The 9,836-nt window shown below is 36.6% G+C and overlaps 1 long non-coding RNA gene across 1 annotated transcript in view; it reads right to left on the bottom strand.

Annotated features, from left to right (window-relative positions):
* Nucleotides 1-2,086: 2,086 nt before the first annotated feature.
* The window catches only part of LOC128248552 (uncharacterized), a 188,851-nt gene continuing 181,101 nt past the window's right edge, over nt 2,087-9,836 (bottom strand). Inside the window, exon 4 of the long non-coding RNA XR_008264724.1 lies at nt 2,087-2,330. This is a non-coding gene — a long non-coding RNA (uncharacterized LOC128248552). The remainder of the gene's footprint in view (nt 2,331-9,836) is intronic.

Genomic DNA, 9,836 nt, shown 5'->3' with positions numbered 1-9,836 from the left:
GGCGAAATGCTTAACGGTATTTCGTCTGCCGCTACGTTCTGAGTTGAAATTCCGCCGAGGTCGACTTTGCCTTTCATCCTTTCGGAGTCGATTAAATAAGTACCAGTTACGAACTGGGGTCGACGTAATCGACTTAATCCGTTTGTCTGTCCTTGTTTGTCCCCTCTGTGTGTATCCCCTTGTGGGTAGTAAAGAAATAACACACACACACACATACACGTACACGCCCATACATATATACACGTGGTCGATTATATTAAACACACTATCTTCATACAAGTGAGTAGTTTTTCTCTTTAGGCGCGCTCGACAAAGGCTATCACAATTCACACATAAACCTGCATAGATGTATTACGAATAAGTATACAGGTCTCGCTTTACACGGTGCAAACAATGATGTTATATCGGTTGGTAGACTTAAGCAGCGATCAGCAAACAATCTGCTCGCTAAAAGTATAAACAAAGACAGTGGTTTGGCTGGACTTAAATGTCCGGAGTACCTTTGGTCGACAAGATACATGTCGAAACACGGGTATTTCACAATGCTCTGCGCGAATAAGACTAGTGTATGTTGGACTCACTCTTGTCATAAATAAGGGATGCTTTTTCTCCTTTGACATTCACAACAGCGATTAGCATATTTTGCATATGAATCTGCAATTACGTATCAAAAACAAATCTGTGAATATTCACTCCTGATATCACCTTACGTGGTGCAAATAACAATCTGATATATAATATTAAGACATATACATATATAGATGACGCGTTGTTTTTAATTTCCATCTTTCAATTTCACTCAAACGCTTTGACAGGTCCTTGGCGATAGTAGCAGACAGTATCCCAAGATTCCATGCTGTGGGGTGGAACCTTGAACCACATGGTTGGTAAGCGAAAGTCTTACCCACACAACTACTTGAACAATTTTTCTCGATTTCCTCATTTTGGTACTTTGTTCTACTGAATATTCATCACATATGAATAAGCAGAAGAAATCATTCAACATTAAAAAGTAACGTTAATATTATAAAATTACAGTTTTGTTGCATACATATATATATTATAATAAGACTGAAAGCTTTGTGTCAGTCTTTAATGCGCAACTTTCACAATCTGAACAGCTATAGGTTAACTTAGTATTTTAAACATTAGAATATATTACATAACATTAGCAACCTTGTATTACGACACATTTTGTGTTAAATGAATCTCGATTACTTTATCTCTAATTGCTTTCACTCGCTTGACTGTGGCATATCGGTGCGCAATCGTGAAGGATTTCTTTGAAAAAGTCGACCTCAGTAATTATCTATAAAACTGAAATTTTGAATAATAGGTATCATCAATGTAACGAAAGATACAAGCAGTCTCTGTAAACATAATTTTACTCATAAAGTATGGGTCAATCGCGGTTGTAGGATGATATTTTCCTACGATGCTATGCAGTATCACTGAGCCGCGTGCTTTATGGTCCTAATGTAAATATCTGTGTGTGTGTGCATATATATAGATATATATATATATATATATAGATATGTGTGAGTGTGTGTACGTGTGTGTGAAGAATAAAAGGCCCTTCCAGAGCCGTAGGCTCCTAAAACTGGTTTACAGATTCTGTGGCGAATATATTACCAACTGCCATTTGACAGGATACCGACCAAAAACGGGACGACGGGACCACGGACAAAACGTCGGTCCATCATAGGATTTCTTATCTTTGTCAGCTGAGTGGACAAATGAAATATCCCCCGTTCCAGGAATATATACTAAAAATCTTACGATTATGTGTGCACACACCAACCACTAAGCCACGCAACTCCACATATATATATGTGAAGAATATCTAAATATATATGAGTGTGTGCATGCAGGTGTGCGCGTGTGTTATAAAGAATTTACTATAATATGTATTTACTTGACATATATTTATTCCTTATTCGTATATTCTTACATATAGTGATATAGATACAACTATATGTATCCATATATTCTGCTTACAGTCAAAGACAGTCACAAGAATGCATCACATATAGTTTTTAATCTTTTTACTTTTTCAATGAAATACATTTGTTTTTGCTTCGTGTTCTTGTAATTTCGTTTCTTTGAATTCATTTTTCGTTCTGTTTCTGTTTGAAAGTAAATTATTTCCAATAACTGCTACACCAGCTGTATCGATAGGCGGAGGTGTTCAGGAAGTAAACGTCTGATCACTTCAAAGACAAGCTAGAGCAGAAAAATACCTGATGACCTAATTATTTGAGTCTTTATCTTGCTATGATCGATATGTTTGTAGAGGGCATTCCCTAAGGATGTGTCTGTTTGTGATTCATCTACAATGACATTGAACATCAAAGATAGGGAGATATCAAGATAAAGAAAAGAAGAACGGAAAAGAAAATGTGAGAGAAAGTAAGAGAGGCAGATGTGGTTAAGGAGATGAGGTAGATATACAGAGGAATAGCAAAGAAAATGGTAAGATATAAGTGAAAACGGAGAAGAATATGTAATAGAAAATTAATGATAGGTTCACTACGAACACTCGTACACGCACACGTACACACACACACTCACACACACACATATATATAGATAGAGAGGCGAAGGAAGAGAGAGAAGTTGAAAGAGAGAGAGAGGTTGAAGGAGAGAGAGAGTGTCAGATAACTAGTTGTATAGAAGTCTTAAGCGATGCACAGATATTTATTGGTATATAGATTGAGAAATAATAAACATAGCGTTACAGATGCAAGGAATTATCGTCAAAAGTAGTAGATATTGGCTTGGTGGACAGATCAGAGCTGTTATAATGTTCTGTGTAAAGACTAATCTAATACAAACATACACACATTTGCATGCATACATGTACGTACTCATATACACACATGCGCGCAGGCACACACATACATACAAAATATTCACACGCACATTTATATATATACGACTATGTACCTGCACACACACACACACACACACACACACACACACACATATATATATATATAACGACGGGCTTCTTACTACGGAGTTCTTTCAGTTTTCGTCAAGGAAATCCACTCACAAGGCTTTGGTTGGCCAGTGACTATAGTACAAGATACTTGTTCAAGTTGTAACGCAGTGAGAATGAACTCGGAATACATGTAGTTTGGAACCAAATTTCTTACCACACAGCCACATCTGCGCCGAAGGTTTGGATCAGCTGCCATTCGTTACTTCAACGCTTTTTGGGCTCTTTTAGTTTTTGGTGATATTGTCGCATGGGCAAAGTGGTCTCAAACTACATGTATTGCAACATTCAAAACATTAAATATCTCAATGCAACTCAGAACAGATATGCTCAGTGTAATCAAACGCTGTGGAGGCGCAATGGCCCAGTGGTTAGGGCAGCGGGCTCGCAGTCGCAGGATCACGGTTTCGATTCCCAGACCGGGCTTTGTGAGTGTTTATTGAGCGAAAACACCTAAAGATCCACGAGGCTCCGGCAGGAGATGGTGGCGAACCCTGCTGTACTCTTCCACCACAACTTTCTCTCACTCTTTCTTCCTGTTTCTTGAGTAACATTGCGAAGGACTGGCGCCCCGTCCAGCAGGGGAGAACACATACGCCATAGAAACCGGGAAACCGGGCCCGTGAGCCAGGCTAAACTTTAAAAGAGCGCATAAAAAAAATCAAACGCTACGTGAACACACCTAATATTATTTCCTTATTTAAAACTGCAAGCTGGCAGAATCGTTAGAACGCCGGGCAAAATCCTTAGCGTTATTTTCTACGTCTTCACGTTCTGAGTTCGAATTCCGCCGAGGTCGACTTTGTCCGTCATCCTACTTCTACTACTACCAATACTGTTGCGGCTGTCACGGCTGCTGACGCTACTACGGCTGCGATTCTCTTACCTAATTAATTTACCTGAATGTCTTAGCTTTCACATTTCGCGATTTTTACATCTCTAGAATAAAGTATATGAACAATCTATTTACTTATCATAAACGACTTCTGTGATCTCTGCAAGAATCGCTGTCGTAGAGATATAGAAAAGAGACTTATAAAAAAAAAAACGAAATAAATATAAGTAGGTCGATTACAAGCAAAAAAAAAAATAATAATAAATCAAAAGGAACATTATTCAAATTTCTGCATGAAAGGGAGCAACTATAGGAAAAGAAAAAAAATCGGGAGGACGAGAGAAAAAGATAGAGAGAGAGAGAGAGAATATGAGAGAGAGGGAGTGAGTGAAGTAATGTATAGAAGTCTAGTAAAAGGCAGGAGAGATGTTAAATGCGCACACAAACTCACACACTGATACACGTGCTTACATATATATTCACATGTTTGTATACATATGCATATGTATGCATTCATGTATGTATGTATGTATGAGAAAATGCATTAGATTTAGATTTCAAACAGATTTTTGATAATGCACGTGCACATGTATTTTCGGTGTGCGTGTGCATTTGTGCGTGTGCTTGTATCCATGCATGCAAAAATGCACGCTATTAAGTATATAATTCATAGACAGATAGAAACATAAAGAAAGATTGAAAAAATGAGCGAGAGAGAGAAAGAGAGAGTGACAACCAGACAGAGAGTGAGAGAAAGAAAGAGTGACAGAATTTGAGTGAAAGGAACATACGGAAAGGTAAAAAGAAAATTGAGTGATAAAAAAAATATAATAAATTTTACATCGTGGATGATTTATTTACTCTTCGTGCATGTCCGCGTTTACGTGTGCACAAGTAGCATAAGAAAAAGAAAAAAATGCTGTGAAAGATGAAGAGCAAACAATTTTGTACTTTTCTGTGTTGTATATGTAGGGGAAATTATTCGACTACGATGTTAGGAAATTATTAGACTTGCCTCTGTGTAGAAATGGGAAAATATTTGCCTCCATAGAAAAATAGAAATTTAGTTAACTCTGTGTAGATTTGAAGTTTCATAGGCAGTCACTCGCAAACGAATATGGCCTATTACAAGGTACCTCAATTTCGCAAGTTGCTTTAGGCATCGTGAGCAGAGCAGAAACTGCGTTTCTCCCACACCCTTTTTGATCCAGGTAAGGCACTGCGAATGTAATAGCTGGAGCAACATGAAATTAATAGTCCTGCTCAACTTCACATCAGGATGTCTGCTTCAGACGTTCTTTCCATTAATTTGTTATTTATGATCAGGATCCTAGATGACCATGATCTCTCAAATGCACTAAACGCTGATCATGGAATAAACATAACTGATAAATAAATATTACTTAACGCATACGGCGCGCGCTCATACACATCGCACATACATATATGTTTGCATGTATGTGTATATGTGCATTTATGTATGCGTATATATACATACTTATATGTACACATATATATATATATGTGTGTGTATATATATATATATATATATATATATATATCATAAATATAAGACGATTCCCTGCCCTCATTTCTTGTATATATATATATATATATAATTATGTAATTTTTTAACTTATGGGTATATGTCAATTAGTGTATCGGTGTCTTGAGTAAAGCACCAACACACTTTGAGATACCTGGTGTCATCTGCAATTGGATCTACTTCAGGAATCCTGCTGTGTTATTTGAGATAATAATCGATTAATGAAATAGATGTATTTGGTATTAGTCTATATTCCTGACGACGATCGTTTCAACCCATCCTGCGACTGTCCTTTATGGGTGGGATGTTGTGCACCTTATTGTATTGCATCGCTTTTTGCAGCCTGCGTCGTGTCAGGTTGATGCATACATAAAGTGTTGTCCCGCTAAAAATACTGAGTTTAGGTAGTCATGTTGGTATTTTGACTTTAAAGCATGTCTAATAAGGTAAGCATTGCAGGTGTCACATAGAAATTGTGTCTTGCTTTTCGGTTGGGCTGAGATACTTAGTGTTTTCTCTTTTTGTTTAAGAATCGGCATATGAAGAAACGTTCCTCAGCACGCTATATCGCAGCTAATAGGTGTATGAACAAAACACATGCACTGTGGAAATGACACCGATAATGTTTACATTACTGAGCTGATTTTTATTCAAAATTTAATTTTGTTCCACTTATGTAATAAAAAAAGTTATAATTCAGGTCTATGGTGAGTACTATTACCTTGCATTTCAATATTTCAGCTTTGGGACTATTTCTTCAGGAAATCTGGTGAGAATATGTGTTGATAGCTGAATTCTCTGCTCCCTAGCTTGTGTGTACGCAGAGTTGTTTTGAGTTGCTCTATCGCGACTTACCTATATTTAGTTCAGATCAGTTATAAATTCGCGGATTGCTCTTTTATTTTCGACTTCCAAATGCTTCTTTTCGAAGCTTCAACGGAAAAATTAATGTCTTCGTTGTGGCATTTCCCTATATGCATGCTTACGGAAGAAGCATACATGGGATTCTTTAAATCGTATCCGAAATTTTTTGACGGTACTTCGGATGCAGAATTCACTACATTTGCCAAAATTGATTTTGTACACTACATGACCGCAGATATAGTATCGGTCGTCGGAGCAATGTATGTAGTGTATGTTTTGCTACATAAGGTGTTATTACGGTATTAATGTTACCCTTCCTGTCTCACTGCATTTAATTATTTTTGATATGGACTTTCTTAGCTCTAATGGTCAATGAAAAATTGTAGTATATAAATCGGACTGAGCATGCCGCGTTCCTGTGAAAGTTATTGGAGATATATCCATTCTCTGATTTTTGAATTCAAAATTAAGCAGACATTAGTAATCGGTGTTATTTTAGTGTTGTACTTCAAATTTCATGCTAATATTGTTCGAAATATTCTGTATTTTAACAGCCTCCTCAAGAGATTATGTTAATATCGGGATGTCATCTATAGATCTGGCGAAAAATGTACAGAATTGGTAGCGGTTGAATGTTCTCTTTTCTAAACGGTCCATGTATGAGAGGACCATTCGTTGCATTGTAAGGGTGTGAAACAATCATTTGCATCGAATCATTTACTTTATTGGTTCAGTTGGTTATCAGCAGCTAAAGGGAGAATGACAGTTGGGCTTAGTGGGAATTGAATTTAGAATGTGAAAAGCCAGAACACAGTGAGCAGGGCACCTTTTCCAGCCATAGCAATGGTGCCAAGTCACTTCTCTAAACTTGACTACGAATAATGATTTGTTACTTTCGGTAACAGTACATATATAATGGTCAGCATCATAATGGCACCCTAATATCCAATCACACAGGGTTTAAGGATAATGGGATTTGAGATTAGAAATTGGATTTGAATTTTCTACTTTATAAGAGAAAATTGTGCTTTAAGGCATTCAGTTCTAGACACTGTAGTTCTTTCTACGTCATTGACTTTGTAATTATAAATAATTAAACAGAAGAAATACGAGCAAAAAAATAAGAGCATAAAAAAGTGATAAAATAAAAGAAAAGAACTAGAAAAGATCGACAAACCATTAGAGCAAGGTTGAAGATAGAAAGAGAGAGAGAGAGAGAGAGAGAGAGAGAGAGAGAGAGAGAGAGAGAGAGAGAAAATAAGACTTTAAATAGGTTGCTATGAGTACGAAGAAAATGTCCGCACATCTTGAGCTTTAAACGCTAATTACTGGATAATCAATAAACTGAAATTATCCGTTCATAAAATGTTTTGACAGAGCAAAGTTCATTTTAACGATCGACTCATGTCAACTTAAGTGGACAGACGCACTGTAATCAGCTTAAAGTAGCCATTAGTTTTAAGAATTGAAAACTCGTTAGCTTTCGATCACTACCTTCGTTCTTTTTGTATATCTCACTGGAACTTTGAAGATTTCTTCTAAACCTACGTAAGCCCACTTCTTACGCTTGGCTTTATCTCCACCCATCATTCTACACTGCATCTCATCTCCATAAGTCCTTAGAAGTCTTTGTCAATCTCCTTTTCTTCTCTACTTCCACGTGTTTCGTATTAAAATTTTTCTACATTTTAGTACTTAGAGATACTGAATAAACAAACAGTTGAGTTTTGAGAGTTGTTTGTTCAAACATGGATGGAAATAGGGATTGTGAATCTGTACAAAGGAAGACTCCGTCATATGGTCATTTGAAACCCTAGAAATAGTAGCTAATTCTCTCTAAAAGTACTTTCCAACGGATATAAATAAAAGGTAATCACACTTAGTGATTTACTTCTACATATTCTGCCAAGGAAAGAGAGAGTAGGCGGGAATATCGTTGACCAAGTGTTATCTGGACCATGGTTGAATAGCGGCTAAAACAACAAAGAGAACGACAGAAACAGCAGCAAGAATTAAGCTACAGAATATTTCTAGTGCATTATTTTTCTTTTTAGTTTCGTCCTGGAATATAGTTGTGACACTATATTCTTTTCTACTCTAAGCACAAGGCCCGAAATTTTGCGGGGAGGGGTCAGTCGATTAGATGGACCCCAGTATGCAACTGGTACTTCATTTATCGACCCTGAAAAGATGAAAGGCAAAGTCGACCTCGGCGGAATTTCAACTCAGAACATAAAGACAGACGAAATACCGTTATGCATTTCACCCGGCGTGCTAACGATTCTCCCAGCTCGCCGCCTTCAATGTGACACTATATTTTGAGCGCTTACGGTTTCAATTGACTAATTTAAACAGCAAATTGGAAGAATCCATATTGCTATATAGAAGGTTCTGCATGCTTTTATCTATTTATAATTCAATAGATAAAAGCATGCAGAACCCTCTATATATCAATATGAATACTTCCAAATTGCTGTTTAAATTAGTCAGTTGAAACCATAAGCGCTCAAAATATAGTGTCACATCTATATTCCAGGACGAAACTAAAAAGAAAAGTAATGTACTAGAAATATTCATTTATTTCCGATTACGATGCTTTGCTTTTTTGCTCTATCATATATTATCTGTGTCGACTGTGAGCACATATTATACATGGTAGACAAGAGAGGTCAAAGCAAAAAATCTGATGTGTTGAGATATGATACCCGATTGTAGCTCACATCAGTAAAAAGCATGCCTTAATAACAGCAGCGAAGCAATAGTGTAGTAGCATGTACACCAGGCATCGATATATCTGTGATAGTAATGACACACATCTCATACACAAAGCATTATATCAGGATGTGTGTTTATAAGAACAATATTTCTTCAAGGCGTTAATTGCTTGCTGAACAATGAGAATCTCTTTCAAATGCTATGCGCGGTTTTTCGTTCAATACTGATGCAGAATTAAGAGTTTGGTCGGGTCAATTTTTCGAGTGGAAATCGGGTGATTTCTACCAACGAGGTGTTGAAAATCTTGTTGAAAATCTTGTTGAACGTTGGGAAGGAGTTGTAAACAACAAGTGTGAATTCATTATCAATTAATTAGTTAGTTTTTATTAAAACTTAATTAGGAAACTAAATGTAACAAAGAAAAAAACCGTGGGAATGTATTTGTCAACCCAATATATATGCATATATGTATATATATATATATATACACAAATTAATATTCGTCATCTTCATAGCACATTCGAACTAGTGCATGGAGGTTCACCAGGTTGAATACAAAAACGTAAAATAAAATAAACGCATACATACACACACACACACACACGCACATATATATATATATGATGGGATCCTTGAGATTGCGTCCACCAAATCCACTTACAAGACTTTGGTCGGCCAGAGGCTATAGTAGAAGACACATGCCGAAAGTGCCATGAAGTGTGACTGAACCCGGAACTAGTAAGCAAGCTAGTTACCACAGACCAACTTGTCCACAGAAATATAAATATATATATATATATAAATATATATATATAAGCAATGTTAATTCTCTAAATGAAGTATTAACAGTAACTGCACGATAAAGCAACAGTAAC

The sequence above is a fragment of the Octopus bimaculoides genome, chromosome 8 (assembly GCF_001194135.2).
Source record: "Octopus bimaculoides isolate UCB-OBI-ISO-001 chromosome 8, ASM119413v2, whole genome shotgun sequence".
In the NCBI taxonomy this organism is placed as follows: Eukaryota; Metazoa; Mollusca; class Cephalopoda; order Octopoda; family Octopodidae; genus Octopus; species Octopus bimaculoides.
The sequence above is the reverse complement of the archived record's forward strand: the minus strand, read 5'-3'. Positions and strand labels throughout refer to the sequence as shown.